We start from the raw sequence: 21680 nt of genomic DNA on the forward strand, positions 1-21680 counted from the left end.
TAAATAATGCAGCATTTTTCCAAGCATTTACTTATTATTGTCTGGATTTAATTTGAAATTGGGATGTACCATCAAATCCCAGGCTGCAATAATTTGCTTTTTTTTCATGTGAGCTGACAATATAAATTCCTTTTTAATGTGCTTATTTTAATTTATGTTTGTGGAAATTATAACTTAATTCTCAACGCTATTAGCATATGCATCCAGAGATGAGACCCGCACATTGCGTTTAATTGGTACTGATAGCTAAAACCTAATGACACAGGCAATAAAATAATCATGTTTTATGGCATGTAAGTAAATGAGAAAGTACGTGGCTTTTAAAGGTTTTGTGGGTGATAGCAAAGCTACTTTTTTAGGCCTTTTATTCTTTGCAGATCAGAAGTAAAAAAAAAAAGATTTGCATTTTATTGTTTTACTTATTTTTTTGTCTTCTTTACTCTATCTCTTACAAAATTGTTATCAATGGATAATCATACCCCTGGGGGTACTTTGACACATGTCTGTTTGCAGGCTGTTTCCAGTGTGATAGATCATCAAATCACTACTGTATTTGGAAGCTTTGAAATACTGCACACTTTGTGGAAAAAAGTATTTCCATAATGGGACATACAGACAGCATTGTTGTAGCACCTCACCTCAAAACGACTTGCTGTGTGCACTGGTCCAAATCTTTTGGTGGAGGGGGGATTATAGTATGGGGTTGTTTATCAGATGTTGGGCTTAGCCCGTTAGTTCCAGTGAACTCTTCCTGTTCCAACATGGCTGTGCACCACTGCACAAATCAAAGTCCATAAAGACATGGATGAGCAAGTTTGGGGTGTAAAAACTTGACTGGCCTGCACAGAGTCCTGACCTCAACCTGATAAAACACCTTTGGCACGATTTAGAGTTATGCCACTCACACACGATCAGAATTCTCCTCATAAAAAGCTCTGATGGTTTTCCCGTCGGAATTTCCGACGGAATTCCGCTCAAACTGTCTTGCCTACACATGGTCACACCAAATTCCGACGGTTAATAACAGCATGACATACAACACATTCAACGGCACTATAAAAGGGAAGTTTAATGCTTCTGAGCATGTGTCAAATTGTTTCCGAGCATGTGTCTGAATTTTGAGCGTCGGAATTGCATACACACGATCGAAAAAATCAGATAGAAAGGTTTTCCGTCGGAAAAATTAAGAACAGGCTCTCAATCTAAAGACCGTCAGAAATGCCAACAGAAAAAGACCAATGGGCATACACACGGTCGGAAAATCTGATGAAAAATCTCCCATCGGATTGTTTCCATTGGAAATTCTGGCCGTGTGTATGCGGCATAAGACTGCAAGCCAGGCCTTCTCATGCATATCAGTACCTGACCTCACAAATGCGCTTCTGAAAGACTGGTCAAACATTCCCACAGACACACTCCTAAACCTTGTAGACAGCCTTCCCAGAAGAGTTGAAGCTGTTATAGCTGCTAAGGGTGGACCAACTGAATATTGAACCCTACGGACTAAGACTGGAATGCCATGAAAGTTCATGTGCATGTAAAGGCAGGTGTCTTGTGACAGATCACTTCACACAATTTTATACTGTTCCATCTTCTTCACTTTGGGTTAATGTTGATTATGCCTCACTTGAGGGTGCCGTGATTTTAATGAAGGACAAAAGGATGTTTACAATAAGGCTTTTTTCTTTTTTTTTTTTACAAACAGGGATTGGCATTGAAGATTAATGCTGATTAAAGGGAAGGACAGAAGAGAGGAACATAGATAGTGTGAGAGGTAGCACAACTTCTAACTGAGCTGACATATTCATTCTTATTTCAAGTGTCACACACAAAGCCCATGTAAATCCTTAAAACACTCCCCTCGGGGGTTCCAAGCAAATTGTGTCCATAATGCAGGATTAAGAAAGGCTTGCCCAAAAGGCCATGCATGTTCAGCATTGCCATTTGGCTCTAAATTGAGTCATGCTGAGCTGAGATTGTAATAATAACCCTTTGCTTCAATTCAGAACGGCACCAAAAAAAAATAAAATGGATGTGATCAGTGCATAAATACGGGGGATACTAGCCATTGTGGTAATGACTTTCCCATGCAAATCTTTGGTATTCATCTAATTTGGTGTTTCTGTTTAGCAAGTGTCATGGCTAACTGTGGCCTACTTGCCTAGTGGTCATATGTTACTTTTAAAATCAAGGATGCATAGAAATTATTGCATGGGAAAGACACATATAGGGAAAGGTGAAATTGCTGCACACCCTGAATTATATATCTGGGAAAGTTCCCTCAGAGGGGTTTTCTAGAAGCGATGTAAATGAATAATAAGTGATTTGAGAAATAATTCTTTATTTAAAATTTTATTAGTATCCAAAAATTTCCATGAAGGTTAAAATATGAGCTCTAAAAGGGGCATACCCAAAAAGTGAAAATATTGCAAACACAGAAATGTACATAGCATTACATAGCAAACATGTCTATTGTATGACAAAAACTGGAGTGTTTCGACCCATTTTGTTGGGGTCTTCTTCAGAGAATAAGTTTGCTGCAAAGAGACTGCCTTTAGCATATCGCATTGAAAAAATGCATGACTGGTTAAGTATATGCGACAATAGCCATCTCATATATTTACCTAGATGCATACGATGGGGACCTCCCAACCGAGATTCCCATAAATGCCGTCAGATAACCCCACGTGATGAAAGGCCAAAGAAGGTGCCCCAAGGTGAGACAGTACCCCACTGGGTGCAACTTACAAAGAGTCACACGTTGATACTCCCAGGGCCCATCAGGCCGAGTGGGGCCAACACCTGCAGTAGAATTACAGACCATGAATGCAAAGAATATATAATATGTAAAGTATTATTATTACATTTTTAATATTAAAATGTTAATTTATATGGAATGGTTGGAAAGCTCCACCAAGGGAATTTGTTAGATATTATATGTATCGTTGAAAGTAATTTACCATATAAAAACGATTTTGTGTAAAGGCCGTGGAAAATATAAGGGTGTGATGGAAAGAAAGTGAAAAATGAAGTGGTGCGAAAAGCAAAATGGAGTAATATTCAGGAAAGGGCAAAAAGTGATGAAAAAAATAACATGAGAAAAAAAAAAAAGCAGTGAAAGTGGGAGACATGAAAATATGAGATGTGAGGAAAGAAGATGTAAAACCATGTGATAAAAGTGGGAAAAATAATAATGAAGTGACAAACAAAAAGAAAGAGAAATAGACAAAATATTGAAAAAATGCTAGGAATAAGTGGACTGAAAATAGATGAAAAAGTGGTGAGAAAAAGTGTGCTGAAAAGGCAGAATGTGAAAAAATGAGAAAAAGTGGTGACGGACACAATTCATAGAAATTATATTCATCATCTCCAATAGCTAGCCCGTTAAAAATAATTACAAATGTAGCAGATAGAGCAGTCCATAAGCTGCATACACTATTTGTCAAATAAAATATTTGCACACATATGTTATAAAAAAAATGCAGCGCAAAAATTAAAAAAAATCTGATTTTTTTACAGACGTTCTCTGTCAGCTGTCACCAAATTTCAGCAATATTGTGGAAAACATGCAGCAAGTGTGAGAAGCTGCAGTTTTTTTTTTTTCTTTTAATATGTAAAAGCAAATGTGTTGGTACATCAGCAGATAAATAAAAAGAGGAAAGTAGACTTAAAGTGGTTGTAAATGCATTACAACCGCTTTAACCTACAGGTAAATCTAGATTAAAGCCGCGTACACACGGGCGGACTGTATGGCCAACTTAGTCCGTCGAAACACATTTCAGCGGACAGTCCGTTCGTGTGTGGGCTTCAGCTGACTTTTTCAGCGTGCAGTCTGGTGTACTAAGTATTTCGGAATTTCCGTAATACTGTCCGTCATACTTTGGTTTCAGCGGACAATCCGCTCGTCAGTAGGCTAGTTCGACGGACTAAGAATGGCACATGCTCAGAAAGGATTTACACTGCGAAAGGTTGCATTGCTGTGTATTGGACTTCCTATTTCTAGTCCCGTCGTACGTGCTGTACACGTCATCGCGCAAGCTTTCGACGGACTGTTTGTGCATCCGTGTGTGGTCAAGTCCGTTCATTCGAAAGTATGACGGACTGTCCATCGGATTGTATGACGGACTAAGTAGGCCATACAATCCGCCCGTGTGTACGCGGCTTAAGGCTTACCTGTAGGTGCAAGAAATATCTCCCAAACCTAAAAGGTTTAGGAGATATTTGCAGGGATAGAGGCATCGATGTCTGCGGCGCATACATCGTAGACATTGGGCGCAGGAGCACCGTGTGTGGCGTTTCTAACGTTATTGGTGGCACCAGCGTGCATGGGCGGGATGACGTCATCGCGGCTCAGGTCAGTCACAGCGCCGGAGCTGCGATACCCGGAAGTCACTCCGGGATAGAAGGCGGCGTTGGAGGAGGCGAACGAGGGCCAATGCCAGGGCTTCGATCTCAGGTAAGTAATTCATAATAAGATAGTATGCTAGAGTACACTGCAGAGTGTATTTTTTTTTTTAAGAGGCTTTACTTCCTCTTTAAAGAGATTAGACATTCTTAGGGGTAGACCTATGCTTGGGGATTACTGGTTATGTTTTAAATATGTGTTGAGAACCTCTGTTAGAAAGTAAAGCCTGACCATACATTATCTAGTGCCAGATGTGGCCACACATGACAGGTAAAATATCTGATTAATAAGCTTGTTCAGAATTGTTACTAACTGTTATCCAATCAAGCTATGTTATAGACATGTGCACCATCAATAAATTTGTTTTGTTTCATTCCGTTTCGTATTAGCCATTAATTCGTATTTCGTAATTTGTGTCCGAAATTCAATTTGGATTCGTACGAAATATGAATTTTCATTAGGTTCGTTAACTTTTCGTAACAATTACGAACATTCATTATTATGAATTTAAAAAGCAAAAAAAACCTTTCTCAATATACCAGTCATCACCTCATATGGCAGTCATCACCTCATTATGAGGGGCTCCCACCATCCCTGTGCTGTGCTGACTTCCTCCTGGGGCTGTACCCCTGCTGTGCTCATTATGAGGGGCTCCCACCATCCCTGCGCTGTGCTAACTTCCTGGGTTTTTAACTTCATCATAACGAATAATCGTAATTATTATGACAATAATAAAATTATATTAATGAACATTCTTATTTTGACCGATTCTGAATCTCCCATTGACTACCAGTATGTCTCCCACTCCCATATTAAAAAAGGTAATTTTCCCAACCCTCACTCAGCAGCAAAAGAAAACCTCTGATTGGTCAACAAAACACCAGTCACATTTCCAGAATTTGGATCTAAAATTCGTCAATGAAATTTCGTATACAGTTCAGAAGCATAGAAATTTGTATTTCAGATGCTTCCGAATGTACGATTTTTTGGAAATTCGTACAAATTTTTCGGGAAATTCATACGAATGTTCGATTTGTATGAATTTTCGATTCATATGAAAACAAACCACACACGTTTACTATGTTATGATATAAGGTAAACATGTGGAAGATAGCTGTAACTGTGTAGCACCAGAGTTGGATATTTTATTAGTAGAACTTAAACCGTAAGTACCATCTTTCTTAAATTTTATTCAGTTTGTGTTGCACACATAATGAGTTGTTGACAGGTATTTCATGGTAAAACATCAATTTATAATATATTTTATTTACTGGCATGCTTTTGTCAGTGAATGTTAGATTGTTTGTGTTACACTACTAATATATTATTTTGATGCAAGCACATACTAAATAGCTTTGTATGCACTGTACTGTACATTATCTGGTAACATTCTTCCTTTCGCAAAATATCTCACCTTGCCACTTGGGAATTTTCAGATGTACCTGTTGGGTGATTTTGAAAAAAATGAACATAAAGGTTCCATAAAGCACGGAATGCTGGTTACAAACTGTACTGCAAATAGTGTTTTTTCCTCTGCGTCAATGTCAGAAGGGTTATATGTCACTCAGGGTTCTCACTTATGCAGGTTGAAGGGCTCTGGGATGTCTGCTGTGAGCTGAGAAAATGTTTTTTGCACTTTTCTCCAAGATTTGTAACACCCGCACATTGGGTCCAAATTTTACAGAAAACCAGCATGCTAGTCAAGGGGCTGTCTTTTGGTTCAGGGCTCCTTTCACTAGAGACGAGCTGCATGGAGCAGCATGTATTAAGAGATACTGCAAGAGTTTCTATCTTGGCCTCACGGAAAGGCAACATAATCTGACCAGGCCATCAACTGAAGAGGTGCTAAGAGACTGTGTGCAAATTGTCAGGAACCTGTGCAGTCCATGTTGGGTAGTTTGGCACAAAGCTGTATGGGATAATGGGGTGAGTCTGTGCAGAGACAGGCTCAGAGACTACGGAGTCCAGATAGCCATGAGGCTAGAAATGTTTTGTTTTATCATTGTGATGCTGAAAATCCCTGCAACGGTGAGAGGTTTGTAACTTTACATTTAAAATAAAAGTGGGCAAAAACCTTGAAATGTACTTCACTGAATGGACTAAAGTTGATAAAAAGTACTACATTTGAGTAAACCCCCTTCACTGTCCTTGTGCATACACTGATGTGGCCCACACATATGTAAAAGCAAGCTTCATTCTCCATAATCATTAAGGCATAACTAACCACAAGATTTGGAGATCAGTAAAAGTAAACAAAAAAAATACTTAGTGATGATGCACAGCTCTTCTAATATATGTTTAGCTCTGTGCTGTTTGTGCAGATATTTTAGTAATGTGCAGATACAAGTTGGCGTGTCTTTGTACTCTCTGTCCTAATCTAAATGTAATGAATACAGGAGAAAGGATAGTAGAATTATGAGTCTGTCTATCCTGGACTGAAAGTTGATATAGATCGGTTGTCAAATATTGGCCAGAACAGAATGTCTTTGCATTAATTATTAACACTGTATTTTGAAAAGTTTCTAGGAAATCAAAATGCTGCACATGATGAAATAAAAAAGTAGTAGGAAATTTGTGATAATACATTGGAAAAACTTCATTAAATAGGCTAGACTCTAGACAGAATGCTCATATTGATTCTATCTTTGCATTCTATATGACAATAGAAGGGAAAATACATTGAAATGCAGCACATTTATGTGATGAAGTGCAGCTGAAAATCTGTTAATCCTGAAACATTGTCATCCATAAAAGCATAATGGTGTAGAGCTCACATAATTCATTTCCAAATGCTTTTCCCATATACTCAAGTAGAACACATAGAACATTCTCTGATAGACCAGTTTACATGATGCTTCTGTAAATGTACAATTATTCATCTCCACTTGAGCTGCTTATCGATTCTACAGCCTTTCAAAACATTATAAGTTATGTTGCTAGTAAACAGATATATCCTGACCTATCTGCTTTTGTTTCCTAGCAAACATATCTTAACAAGAGCTGCCTTTGTTTTTTTACCTGCGTCTATCCAGAGTATTTGTCAGGTTTACACAGACTTGCATTTGCAGATCTTGTGGAAAAAAATGACATCTTATTCACTTATAAATTAAGTGATCCGTGGAAAAACATTACCTTTGTTACAGTATGTTCTATTAGCCTATATTTACTGCACATTGTAGATTGCAGCTTGGCACGTCTAAGACTTACTGTTCAACTGATCATGCAAGCTCCCTGTATTCCATCTCTGGCTGCATAAAGGCTTGCAGTGTTCAAAGACTCAGCAAGACTGTAGGGAAGTTGGGGAAAATCATTTAACCTTTATTCTATGAGATAATGTCAGTATGGGATCTCCTGAATTATTCTCTACATGGAAAATCCTGGTCATGTGTGACCCAGAAAGTGACAGTAGCAACTCTGTTATGTACTTATATTAATGAATATGATAAAGTTATATCTAAGCTGATGTATGATCAGCTATATTATAATTAAAAGGAGGCCATCCCTTTTGAAATATAAAATTGTCAGGAGGGCCTGTGACACACTGGTGACGGAGAAGGCTTTGTGGTGGACCAAACATAAGTATTATACATGTGTGAATAAGCCAGGGCCCATGTTGGCCAAGAAACGCTGAATAAGCTTGTCCAGCTACGGACTTGAATGGGAGGTCTCACCTACAATCCTCTGCAGATTTTGTCAAATTTCTCTGAGTTCCTTTCCTCTCTTTATGATAAACCAGGCCTATTTCCCCTGGATCAGACTGGACAGTAGACATGTGCAGAGTAAAATATTTCGTTTCGGAATTTCGTTTTCGTCCGAAAGCTTAATTTATTTAGTTACTCCCGAAATTCGTTTTTATTTATTTCGTTTTTCGTTCAAAAATTGCATTCGTCCGAAAATCCACATGAATTACGGTCGAATCTGTCTTGGAAGGCTTATGGTGTCTGTCGAATGTATAAAGAAGATTCGACGGAGCTAACTATATAGCATACTTTAGAACCCTATTAAAGTCTATGGGACTCCAACGTTCAAAATCTAAAGTGCTAATTTTAAAGGCTAATTTGCAAGTTACTGTCCTAAAAAGTGTTTGGGGACCCGGGTCCTGCCCCAGGGGACATGTATCAATGCAAAAAAAAGTTTTAAAAACGGCCGTTTTTTCGGGAGCAGTGATTTTAATAATGATTAAAGTGAAACAATAAAAGTGTAATATTCCTTTAAATTTCGTAGGGGGGGGTTGTCTATAGTATGCCTGTGAAGGGGCGCATGTTTCCCGTGCTTAGAATTGTCCCTGCACAAAGTGTCATTTATGCAGGAAAAAAAGTCCTTTAAAATCACTCGCAGCTATTATGAATTGTCGGCTCCCGTAATACAGAGAACACTCATTGAAAGTCATTGATAAAAAAATAAATAAATAAATAAATAAATAAATAAAGCGTGCGGGTCCCCCAAATTGAATTACCAGGCCCTTCAGGTCTGGTATGGATATTAAGGGGAACCCTGCCTCAAATTTAAGAAAAAATTTGACGTGGGGTTCCCCCTAAATATCCATAACCAGACCCTTCAGGTCTGGTATGGATATTAAGGGGAACCCCGCGTCAAATTTAAAAAAAAATTGACGTGGGGTTCCCCCTAAAAATCCATACCAGACCCTTTATCCGAGCACGCAACCTGGCAGGCCGCAGGAAAAGAGGGGGGGACGAGAGAGCGGCCCCCCCTCCCTCCTGAACCGTACCAGGCCACATGCCCTCAACATTGGGAGGATGCTTTGGGGGTCCGTGACCCCTCAAAGCACCTTGTCCCCATGTTGATGAGGAGAAGGGCCTCATCTCCACAACCCTGGCCGGTGGTTGTGGAGGTCTGCGGGCGGGGGGCTTATCAGAATCTGGAAGCCCCCTTTAACAAGGGGACCCCCAGATCCCGGCCCCCCCCCTGTTTGAAATGGTAAGGGGGTACAAAAGTACCCCTACCATTTCACAAAGAAAGTGTAAAAAAATGGTTAAATAAAACAAAGACACTTTTGAAAAATTCCTTTATTAAAAATAAAAAAATAAAAAAAAAAGATTCCAGCGGCGGTAATCCACTCTTGCTATCCAGCGACGGACGGTCATCTCTCCCGCGATGTCATGTCATCCAGCGCAGCGAATCCTTCGTTCTTCTGTCTCCGCAGAGGAGACAATGCAGGGATTCCGGCTGGCTGACGTTTCTTAAATACGGAGGGCGGGGCCACCCGTCACCTGACCCCGCCCCCCTCTGACGCAAGGGGAAACCCGGGGTTCCCTGTGACGTATAGGTGACCCGCACCCCTCTGATGTAACACAGGCAGGTTTCCGTTACATCAGAGGGGGGCGGGATCACCCATACGTCACGGGGAACCCCGGGTTTCCCCTTGCGTCAGAGGGGGGCGGGGTCAGGTGACGGGTGGCCCCGCCCTCCGTATTTAAGAAACGTCAACCAGCCGGAATCCCTGCATTGTCTCCTCTGCGGAGACAGAAGAACGAAGGATTCACTGCGCTGGATGACATGACATCGCGGGAGAGATGATCGTCCGTCGCTGGATAGCAAGAGTGGATTACCGCCGCTGGAATCTTTTTTTTTTATTTTTTTATTTTTAATAAAGGAATTTTTCAAAAGTGTCTTTGTTTTATTTAACCATTTTTTTACACTTTCTTTGTGAAATGGTAGGGGTACTTTTGTACCCCCTTACCATTTCAAACAGGGGGGGGGCCGGGATCTGGGGGTCCCCTTGTTAAAGGGGGCTTCCAGATTCTGATAAGCCCCCCGCCCGCAGACCTCCACAACCACCGGCCAGGGTTGTGGAGATGAGGCCCTTCTCCTCATCAACATGGGGACAAGGTGCTTTGAGGGGTCACGGACCCCCAAAGCATCCTCCCAATGTTGAGGGCATGTGGCCTGGTACGGTTCAGGAGGGAGGGGGGGCCGCTCTCTCGTCCCCCCCTCTTTTCCTGCGGCCTGCCAGGTTGCGTGCTCGGATAAAGGGTCTGGTATGGATTTTTAGGGGGAACCCCACGTCAATTTTTTTTTAAATTTGACGCGGGGTTCCCCTTAATATCCATACCAGACCTGAAGGGTCTGGTTATGGATATTTAGGGGGAACCCCACGTCAAATTTTTTCTTAAATTTGAGGCAGGGTTCCCCTTAATATCCATACCAGACCTGAAGGGCCTGGTAATTCAATTTGGGGGACCCGCACGCTTTTTTTATTTATTTATTTATTTATTTATTTTTTTATCAATGACTTTCAATGAGTGTTCTCTGTATTACGGGAGCCGACAATTCATAATAGCTGCGAGTGATTTTAAAGGACTTTTTTTCCTGCATAAATGACACTTTGTGCAGCGACAGTTCTAAGCCCCAGAAACATGCGCCCCTTCACAGGCATACTATAGACAACCCCCCCCCCTACGAAATTTAAAGGAATATTACACTTTTATTGTTTCACTTTAATCATTATTAAAATCACTGCTCCCGAAAAAACGGCCGTTTTTAAAACTTTTTTTTGCATTGATACATGTCCCCTGGGGCAGGACCCGGGTCCCCAAACACTTTTTAGGACAGTAACTTGCAGAATCTTTTCTCTCCGTCAAATCTTTTCTCTGTCGAATATTTTCTCTATATAATCTTGGACTAATAGAGGTAAGGTTAGGCACATTCGACCATAGGTTCTATAAACACGTTGTCAGAGTCATGTCGAATCTCCTATTCTATATCGAACTGTTGTAACAACGAAAACGAAAATAAAGCATTTATTTATGTCGGATCTTTCGTTTTTCGGATTTTGTGCTTTCGTTATCGTTTGTCAAAACGAAAACGAAAATAGCTGAAATTCGGACGAAAATGCATTCGGACGAAAACGAATGCACATGTCTACTGGACAGTTCTTCCATTAATTGAATCTTCCTACACTCCCGGATGGGGCTTGTGAAGCTCTCAATGCCAGTATTTCGAAGTCCTCCTGGCAATAAAGTCCTTGAGGACCTCCAAGGCTCCAGGTCATGATAGGTTCCAGGGTCTATATTATATTAAATTGCTGCCCTTCTGGCACCCTATTCAGCTAATTATTTCAATGCCTTGAAACACAGGTCGATGCCCTCCCGAGATTCTCTCAGAGCCCTTATATCTATGATTCCTCAGAAGCCAGAGGTTGCAAGTGAACCTCAGGCCTTTCGGACCATTTCCCTTTTGAATAAAGACCTGAAGATTTTAGGGTAGATCCTGAGCACACGTATTAATAAATATCTTTGCCACCTCATACGTAGGGACCAGGTGGGCTTCGTCCCAGGGAGGCAAGCTGGTGATTACATCTCTAAAGATGTTCATCTTATCCCCCTCCTACACCACCAGAAAATTGCTGGCTTTTTTCATTCTTTAGATATCTATAAAGCATTAAACTCTCTGTCCTGAGAGTACTTGCAATTTGTGCTTTCTTGCTGGGGTTTTGGATAAGCCCTTCTGGCCTAGATTCAGGACTTATATTCCAGGCCAACAGCTTCTATCAAATATGCTGGTTATTTTTCAGCAACCTTTTCCATATACATGGACATGAGACAGGGCTGTCCCCTGTCCCCAGCCCTATTTATCTTAGCTGTAGAATCCCCAGTGATTTCACTTCGTGCTGACCAGAACGTGACCGGGCCATGACTTCAAGCTGAGTCTCTTTGCAAATTATGCCATTCTGACATTGACAAATCCCCGCACCACCCTCCCTAACTTACTACAAGTCTTGACATGCTTTTTCTTTATATCGGGCCTCTGCATTAACCTAGACAAAATAACAGCCTTAAATTTCACTCGGAACTGGGATCTGATCATTTGATTGCAGCCTCATTTCCCCTTTCACTGAGCATTGTCTTCTTCTATTGAATATCTTGTAGTTTGACTAACCCTTACCTATTCTTCATTGTTTGCTGCCAATTCATCCACTGCTCCCTTTGTTGACTGCCCTCATGCAGTCTTGGCAGTTTCTATATCTGTCCAGGATAGGTCGTATCAACTCAATAAAAATTAAAAGCGTTTGTTTTATTTCGGTACCCTACCTGTTCGCCCCCCCCCCCCCACACACACACACACACACACTTTCTCCTTCTAATCCAGAGTAAGATTTTCCACTTCATCTGGGCCAATAAGCACCCCAGAAATTCTAGCCACTCTTTTTATACATGGTTTGCCGGGGGGGGGGGGGGTTGTGTTCCTCACATCCCAAAATATTAATTAGCCACACAGATTTCTTGGTTAACTTTGCTCCATACCTCTTCCAATGTTCCCCTGTGGGTGCTTTTGGAGCTCCCTGATTGTGCCCCTCTTTCCATGGTGATGCTCCTATGGCTTCCACAGAAATTTCAACCAGCAAATTTGAGCCCACTTATGCAACACAGCTTAAAATGATGGGATTTGGTGTGGTACTCAAGCTCACTTATATCTCCCTTCCTACCTCTGTTATCTATCATCAATAACCCCTTGCTTCCCCCCAGTCTAGATCAGCCTCAGGCATTCTCTTGAAACTCCCATGGCCGTACAAATGTGCAACACTTTCTACCCACTCGGTCCTCCCTGATGTGGGGTGCCTTCCACAAGACCCACAACACCCCTCAATCAGAATACTTTCGATACCAGATGCTCCAGGCCTCATCTTCACTCTATGCATTCTTGAATAGTCAATTATCTTTTGCTCTGCTTTCTTATGAGGCCCAATGGGATCGAGACCTGGAATCTGAAATAGACTGGACGGACAGGAGTAGGGTCTGGTCTTCTATAGCTGACTTCTTGTTTAACACTGCCACTCTGAAGGTGCCATAAAAAAAGTGCTTCTATGGTGGTATTGGATTCCTGTCCATATCGCCCATGCTAACCCAACTTTCAGTGATCGCTGTTTTTGGGGGTGTGACCATTTTGTGGATGTTCTACACACCTGGCTGACAGGTCCATGACTGGTAGGCTTTTGTTCCCAAGTGTTTGGCCTGCTATATGGCCTGCTATATACCCTGTTCTACCTGAACATTAGAAAGGATGCCAAATTTGCCTTACTACACTTCTCCATTCTGGGCTTCTTTGCTTATCAACAAAAATTGGTATCTGTTTATAGCAGCTAAGAGGATGATTGCCCAGGCTTGGAAGAAATCCACATGCCCATGATGCTATATGAACACATGTCCAGTATACTGTTTGGGCTGGCTTTGACTGGTATCCCCTGTGACCCTGAGTCCCTGTCCTTCCCCCTCTCATCTTACCCCACCCTTTTCTTCTTGTTTCTTTTTTTGTTTTGATTTTTATGGTCTCTATACCCTCCAGCCCTGACTGCATTGTTGTCTGGAATTCCACAGGTCCTGTTATGCACCGCTAGCTACAAGGTTCACCCCAAAACCTTCTCCTGTGTTATATTTATGTTGATTACAAATATTTGTGAAGGATGTTCTTCCTCTTTTTTGCATACTGTGTAAGTCTCTCTATACTCATGTCACCAGTTCTAACCCCTGCGTTGGAAGTGCTTTTTCTTGTCTTAATGGAATACTTGAATGAAAATAATGAACCAGAAATATAGAATTGTGCCTATTCTTGATCTAAAATAAGAAGTAATGGAAATTGTGCATTTTTTTTTTGGTGTTTATAACTTTTTTGGCATTATGGAAAATAGTTATTATTGCTGTTAGTTAGACCACAGCTATGATTACAGTTGCTTTTATCCCCTTGCCGAGTAGCATACAAGGATGTACATTGGCAGAATGACACGGCTGGGCAAATGGGCGTACAGGTACATCCCCATTAAATCACAGCTTAGTGGGCACGCACACCAGCCGCGTACTCTGTAAACGTGTGTGTGGGTCCTGAAGACTCGATGTCCGCAAGGGGGCCCACAATCATGTCAAGGAGCCGTGGAATAGGGAGATGCCATGTGAACAAGGCATTTCCCTGTTCAGCCTAGCAATATGACAGAGATCTACTGCTCCTTATCATGCGGAGAAGTGATCTCTGTCATGTTCTAGTGAGACAATTCCCCCTACAGTTAGAATCACTAGGACACACTTAACCCCTTGATTACCTCCTAGTGTTTAACCCCCTCCCTGCCAGTGTAATTTACTCAGTAATCAGTGCATTTTTATAGCACTGATCACTGTATAATGACAATGGTCCCAAAATAGTGTCATAAGTGTATGATGTGTGCGCTATAATAGCACAGTCATGATAAAAATCGCAGTTCACCGCCATTACTAATAAAAAAATAATAATAAAAAAAAATCCATAAATCTATCCCCTATTTTGGGGATGCTATAACTTTTGCGCAAACCAACAAACCAATCAATAGTGATGGACGAACTTCCGACAGGACGTTTCGCGAATGCGGACCGCGAACGCAGCCGATAGTTCACGAACCGTAACATTCGCGGCGGGCCCCATTGACTTCAATGGGAGGCGAACTTTGCAAACCTACAGATCAAATTTGCAGCCACAAAATAATTAATAGCTGTGCAAACATAGTCCCACCACATGGCCAATGACATAATACATGTATGAGGTGAATCTTGGATCGACAACTACAAGCATTCTTTTTTTATATGGGAAATTGTTGTGACAATTCAGGACTGTGGAGTGCATGAAGGCAATGGAGGAGAGGGAAGGTCAGGGTAGGCAAAGAAGAGGGTGCAGGAGATGATCACCAGCAGTGTGACATACAGCAATGACACCTGCACCGTGATAGAGTCATCTGACACCAGCACCGTGATAGAGAGCACTGACATCAGCAGCGTGACATACAGCAATGACACCTGCACCGTGATAGAGTGATCTGACAACAGCACCGTGATAGAGAGCACTGACATCAGCAGCGTGACATAAAGCACTAACACCAGCACCATGATATAGAGCACTGACAGCAGCACCGTGATAGAGAGCACTGACATCAGCAGCGTGACATGCAGCAATGACACCTGCACCGTGATAGAGTGATCTGACACCAGCACTGTGATAGAGAGCACTGACATCAGCAGCGTGACATAAAGCACTAACACCAGCGCCGTGATATACAGCACTGACAGCAGCACCGTGATAGAGAGCACTGACATCAGCAGCGTGACATACAGCAATGACACCTGCACCGTGATATAGTGATCTGACACCATCACTGTGATAGAGAGCACTGACATCAGCAGCGTGACATAAAGCACTAACACCAGCACCGTGATATACAGCACTGACAGCAGCACTGTGATAGAGAGTACTGACATCAGCACTGTGATATACAGCACTGACACCTGCACCCTAAGCAGCCCCAGGAGGAAGTCAGCATAGCACAGGGATGGTGGGAGCCCCTCATAATGAGCATAGCACAGGGATGGTGGGAGCCCCTCATAATGAGCATAGCACAGGGATGGTGGGAGCCCCTCATAATGAGCATAGCACAGGGATGGTGGGAGCCCCTCATAATAGGCACAGCAGAGGTACAGCCCCAGGAGGAAGTCAGCACAGCACAGGGATGGTGGGAGCCCCTCATAATAAGCAGCCCCAGGAGGATGTCAGCATAGCACAGGGATGGTGGGAGCCCCTCATAATGAGCATAGCACAGGGATGGTGGGAGCCCCTCATAATGAGCATAGCACAGGGATGGTGGGAGCCCCTCATAATATGCACAGCAGAGGTACAGCCCCAGGAGGAAGTCAGCACAGCACAGGGATGGTGGGAGCCCCCCATAATAAGCAGCCCTAGGAGGATGTCAGCATAGCACAGGGATGGAGGGAGCCCCTCATAATAAGCATAGCACAGGGATGGTGGGAGCCCCTCATAATATGCACAGCAGAGGTACAGCCCCAGGAGGAAGTCAGCACAGCACAGGGATGGTGGGAGCCCCTCATAATAAGCAGCCCCAGGAGGAAGTCAGCACAGCACAGGGATGGTGGGAGCCCCTCATAATAAGCAGCCCCAGTAGAAATATGACATGGCTCAACCTCTTCAAACAGGAGGGTACGGGCATATAGTACGGTGTGCTTTTTTTGGACAAGGAAGTGAGCCAAATGAAGAAAGAAGGTCTGTGTGCTTGATTAAAAAAATTGTTTATAGACATATACATGGTCTACTGGTCACATGTGTTGAATTCCTCCGAGATCCATGCCTCATTTATTTTTAGAAATGTGAGGTAGTTAACACTGTCGTGAGCTAGGCGAGTACGCTTATCAGTCACGATCCCCCCTGCTGCACTGAACGTCCTTTCGGACAGGACACTGGACGAGGGGCAAGCCAACAGTTCGATTGCAAATTGGGTAAGCTCTGGCCAGAGGTCAAGCCTGCCCACCCAGTAGTCCAGGGGTTCATCACTCCTCAGAGCGTCCACATCGGCCGTTAACCCGATGTAGTCGGACACCTGATGGTCTAGGCGTTCCCTGATGCTGGATCCGGATGACACCTGTCGATGGGTCGGCTGAAAGAATGACCTCATATCCGAAGTCACCAACACATCTTCAAACTGGCCTCTTCTTGCAGGCACTGTTGGATTGATAACTCCTTCTCTGGGAGTGGGAATTGCTCCTCTGCCAGTGCACGCAAAAGCAGAATGCAGCATTTCTCGAAGCAAGGCCTGGAAGTGCTCCATTCTGCCAGCCCTCTGTGACGGCGATAACATTTCCGCCATGTTGTGTTTGTCCCCGGGGTCTAAGTACGTTACCACCCAGTACTGGTCCTTGACCCTTATGCCTTTTATACGGGGGTCCCTATTAAAACACTGGAGCAGAAAGGCCCCCATTTGCACTAAACTGGAAGCGGTGTGGTTGCCTGGCTCCTGCTCATCATCTAGGATAATGTCGTCCTCTTCATTCTCCTCTCCCCATCCACGCACAACAGGGATCCCAGAAAGGTTTAAAGCATGCTCTTCTTGCTCCTCCTCATCCGCCCCGGCACCATCCTCCTCTGACTCCTCTTCAGACTCCTGTTGTTCACTTGTCTCAGATAGAGTAGCCCCCCCTGGGAATTCATCCAGCATTGCGACTTCCTCATCTTCCCGCTCCTGCTCCTCCACAGCTTGATCAATGACACGACGCAATGCACGCTTCATAAAGAAGGCATAAGGTACCATGTCACTGATGGCGCCATGGCTGCGACTGACCAGTTTGGTGATCTCCTCAAATGGCCGCAGAAGTCTGCATGCGTCGCACATGAGCAGCCACTGGCGCGGTGAAAAAAAACTCAGCTCCCCAGAACCTGTTCTGCCACAGAGTTCATACAGGTAGACGTTAACTGCACGTTTCTGCTGAAGCAGCCTATCAAGCATATAGAAGGTTGAGTTCCATCGCGTCGGGCAATTGTAAATAAGACGTCTGACCGGCAGATTGTGTCGCCGCTGAATGTCAGCAAGGCGAGCCATGGCCGTGTAAGATCTTCTGAAATGGGCCGAGATTTTCCTTGCCTGCCGCAAGATGTCCTGGACCCCAGGGTATTTGACAATGAATCGCTGCACGACCAAGTTTAAGAAGTGTGCCATGCATGGCACGTGCGTGATTTTGTCCTGTTTCAATGCGCTAAGCAGCTTGGCACCGTTGTCACACACCACTTTACCAACTGTCAAATTGAGCGGTGTTAGCCACTGATCTGCCTGTGAACGCAAAGCTGAAAGGAGTGCCAGGCCAGTGTGGCTCTTGCCTTCCAGGCACAACAGACGCAGCACGGCATGGCAACGTCTCACCTGGCATGTCGAATAGGTTCTGGGGAGCTTGGGCGGTGCAGCGGAAGAGACGCTAGCAGTGGAAAAGGAGGAGTCAGCCGAGGAGGAGAGGGAGGAGGATGGAGTAGGAGGAAGAGGAGAAGAAGAGCCAGGCCTGCATGCAATCCATGGCGGTAAAACCAAATCTACACGGGTGCCACGGGTTACATGCTTGACGGCCGTCAGAAGGTTCACCCAGTGGGCAGTAAAAGTGATATAGCTTCCCTGCCCGTGTTTGCTAGACCATGTGTCTGTGGTCAGATGTATCTTGGTACCGACACTGTGTGCCAGAGATACATTCACTTGCCGCTGAACATGGCCATATAGCTCTGGGATGCCCTTCTCTGAGAAATACTTCCTTCCTGGGACCTTCCATTGTGGTGTTCCAATGGCCACAAATTTGCGAAAGGCCTCCGAGTCCACCAGTTTATATGGCAGTAGTTGGAGGGCTATGAGTTCTGACAAGCTAGCCATCGACTGTTGGGCAAGAGGGTTATCTGGCGTCATCATTTTTTTTACGCTCGAACATTAGGCCCACGGAAGCCTGCCTTTTTGCAGAAAAATGTGAGCTTGGCGTGATGGAAGGTGGAGTGGAGGACAATTGTGAGGAGAGAGGAGGAGAATTAGAAGACGAGGCTGGGCGGTGAGAGCCTGGAGTGTGGCTTTGTGTGTTCCGTTGCTCCCACTGGGCTCGGTGATGGCTGCTCATGTGCCTTCTCAAGGCGGTCTTCCCTAGGTGAGTGTTGGGCTTACTGCGACTAATGTGTTGACTGCAAAGATTGCAGATGGCAACGCTATTGTCAGCAGCGGACACGTTAAAAAAAGCCCACGCTGCGGAGCCATGTGCCGGTGTCCTGGGAGCGCCAGATGTGACCGTACATGGTCGATGACTCGCTCCTGATACATTTGCAGTCTGCTTTGTCCCTCCTGTGCAATGTAAGTTATTCCTGCTTCTCCTCACTATCTGCTGGTCCATATCTCCCTCTGAACTCCCCTCCTCTTCCTCTCTTGTGGGCACCCACGTGACATCACTAGACACGTCATCATCGACGTCACCTTCCCCACCGCTATAAGTAGAGATCTCGGAGTAGGCAGCAACACCGGGGACCAACCTCCTCCTTGGGCTGATCTGGGTACTGTCGTCAGACTGCTGAGTGGCGGTTGTTGCTACCTCCTCTTCCTGATCCAATACCAAGAGTGGCTGCGCATCAGAAATGTCTTGATATGGATCGGAAAATAATTCCTGTGACTCAAGCGGAAGGTATGTGGTGTTGTTGGCGGTAGTGTCTTTGGGGGTGCACATAGCAGAGAGTGAAGAAGAGGGTGCATATAGAGAGGATGAGGAGGGTGCAGAAGAGTAAGGCTGAGTGAGCCACTCAACCAAGTCTGGTGCATCCTTTAAAGTAATTGAACGCACCTTCTGCAACTTCCCACTTTGGCTCAAGCCTGTTGCTCCTGCCCTACCCCTACCACCCCTGCGAAAGGGCCTGCCTCTTCCTCTGCCTGTTATTTTTTAAATGACCCTGTGACAAAACTCTCAGTCCCTATACTGATGAAGGACTGCTGCAGTATAGGGAAGCGGTCAGCAGTAGTGCACCTCAATCCTATGTATTGTGGACCTATACCAGTCCTTACGGAATAGCAGACTGTACCTCACTCAACCCTTTGTACTGTAGCACCCTAGACCAAGTTACCAGTCCTTATAAGGACCTTTGTGGAACAAGTAGGTTGTGACTGATTAGCAGACTGTACGTCAGTCCCTATACTGATGATGGACTGCTGCAGTATAGGGCAGAGGTCAGCAGTAGTGCACCTCAACCCTATGTATTGTGGACCTATACCAGTCCTTATGGATTAGCAGACTGTACCTCACTCAACCCTATGTACTGTAGCACCCTAGACCAAGTTACCAGTCCTTATAAGGACCTTTGTGGAACAAGTAGGTTGTGACTGATTAGCAGACTGTACGTCAGCCCCTATACTGATGAAGGACTGCTGCAGTATAGGGCAGCGGTCAGCAGTAGTGCACCTCAACCCTATGTATTGTGGACCTATACCAGTCCTTATGGAATAGCAGACTGTACCTCACTCAACCCTATGTACTGTAGCACCCTAGACCAAGTTGCCAGTCCTTATAAGGACCTTTGTGGAACAAGTAGGTTGTGAATGATTAGCAGACTGCAGCAGAAGGGCAGCAGTCAAGTATAATATTCTTTCTATATTTGGAAGAAAGAATATTATACGTGTACAAGCGTATTACCATACCAGTCCTGAAAAGAACCTTTGTGGACCTAATAGTAACAGCTACTGACCCTCACTCTCACACACAGCTTCCTGCCTGTCCCTATATAAACTGACAAAACAGAGGCTGCTGGAACAATAACTTGAATAGCACTTTTGTGGACCTAATAGTAACAGCTAATGATTAAACTGACTGTCCCTGCAGCACACACTGTCCTGTCCCTTTCTCTACACTGACAAAAGACACTCAGGCTGCTGCAACAATCACTAGCACAGCACTGCCTCAAACCTATATCCTGAACTACACCTAACACCTATACTAGTCCTGAAAAGAACTTTTGTGTACCAAATAGCTAGCGATTTGGGTCACTGCAATCTCTCCCTGCTCCACACAGCAACCTCTCCCTATAGTGACAGAAGAAAGAATGTAAAATGGCCACCGGATCGGGTGTATTTATAAGTTAGGGGGAATGTCCAAGTGTCCATGTGCTGTAATGTCTCAATTGGCTGTCCTGTACCCCATGATGGATGTGTCATCATAGGTCAAAGTTCTTTTACACAGAAAACACGGAAGTCCGCCGGGTGAACGGCGGCAATAGTCTGCCGATCGGGCGGATGGCGAACAGCCGAAATTCGCCGCGAAACGACCGCCGGGCGAACCGTTCGGCCATCACTACCAATCAATATACACGTATTGCGATTTTGTTTTTTACCAAAAATATGTAGACGAATACATATCGGCCTAACTGAGAAAGAAATTTGTTTTTTTATATATATATTTTTGGGGGGATATTTATTATAACAAAATGTGAAAATGATTGCTTTTTTTTTCAAAATTGTCACTCTTTTTTTGTTTATAGCACAAAAAATAAAAACCACAGAGGTGATCAAATACCACCAAAAGAAAGCTATATTTACGGGAAAAAAATACATCAATTTTGTTTGGATGCAGCGTCAGTTGAAGCATTGCAGTGCCGTATCGCAAAAAGTGCTCTGGTCATGAAGGGGGTAAATTCTTCTGGGATGAAGTGGTTAAATCACTGACCCAGCTGTCACTTTCAGTCATGTTACATTTTTAACACATTCAGTTATGTTTTGTCCTTAATACATTTCCCTGTGTGTAGCTCAACATGCAGCTAAACCTGCCTATTCTGCATAAGTCTGACTGAAAGTAATCCTGAAGATTTATTAAAAAAACTGGGTGGGCAAAACTATTGGGAAAAACAGATGAGAAATACATACACTCAATGCATGAAACAAAATGAAATAAACTAGGCTGCAAATGGCAATATGTCCATGTTCACCAGTGAGGCTGCCTGTACTGTACTGTAAGTTTAG

General features: G+C 43.8%; 1 protein-coding gene across 1 annotated transcript in view; it reads left to right on the forward strand.

Moving 5' to 3' along the window:
- Positions 1-21680, forward strand: part of IMMP2L (inner mitochondrial membrane peptidase subunit 2) — a 1432488-nt gene that overhangs the window by 897970 nt on the left and 512838 nt on the right. The gene's annotated exons all lie outside the window — the stretch shown is intronic.

The sequence above is a fragment of the Lithobates pipiens genome, unplaced genomic scaffold, assembly GCF_037356315.1.
Source record: "Lithobates pipiens isolate NorthernLeopardFrog02 unplaced genomic scaffold, aLitPip1_a1.2 Scaffold_8, whole genome shotgun sequence".
Taxonomy (NCBI): Eukaryota; Metazoa; Chordata; class Amphibia; order Anura; family Ranidae; genus Lithobates; species Lithobates pipiens.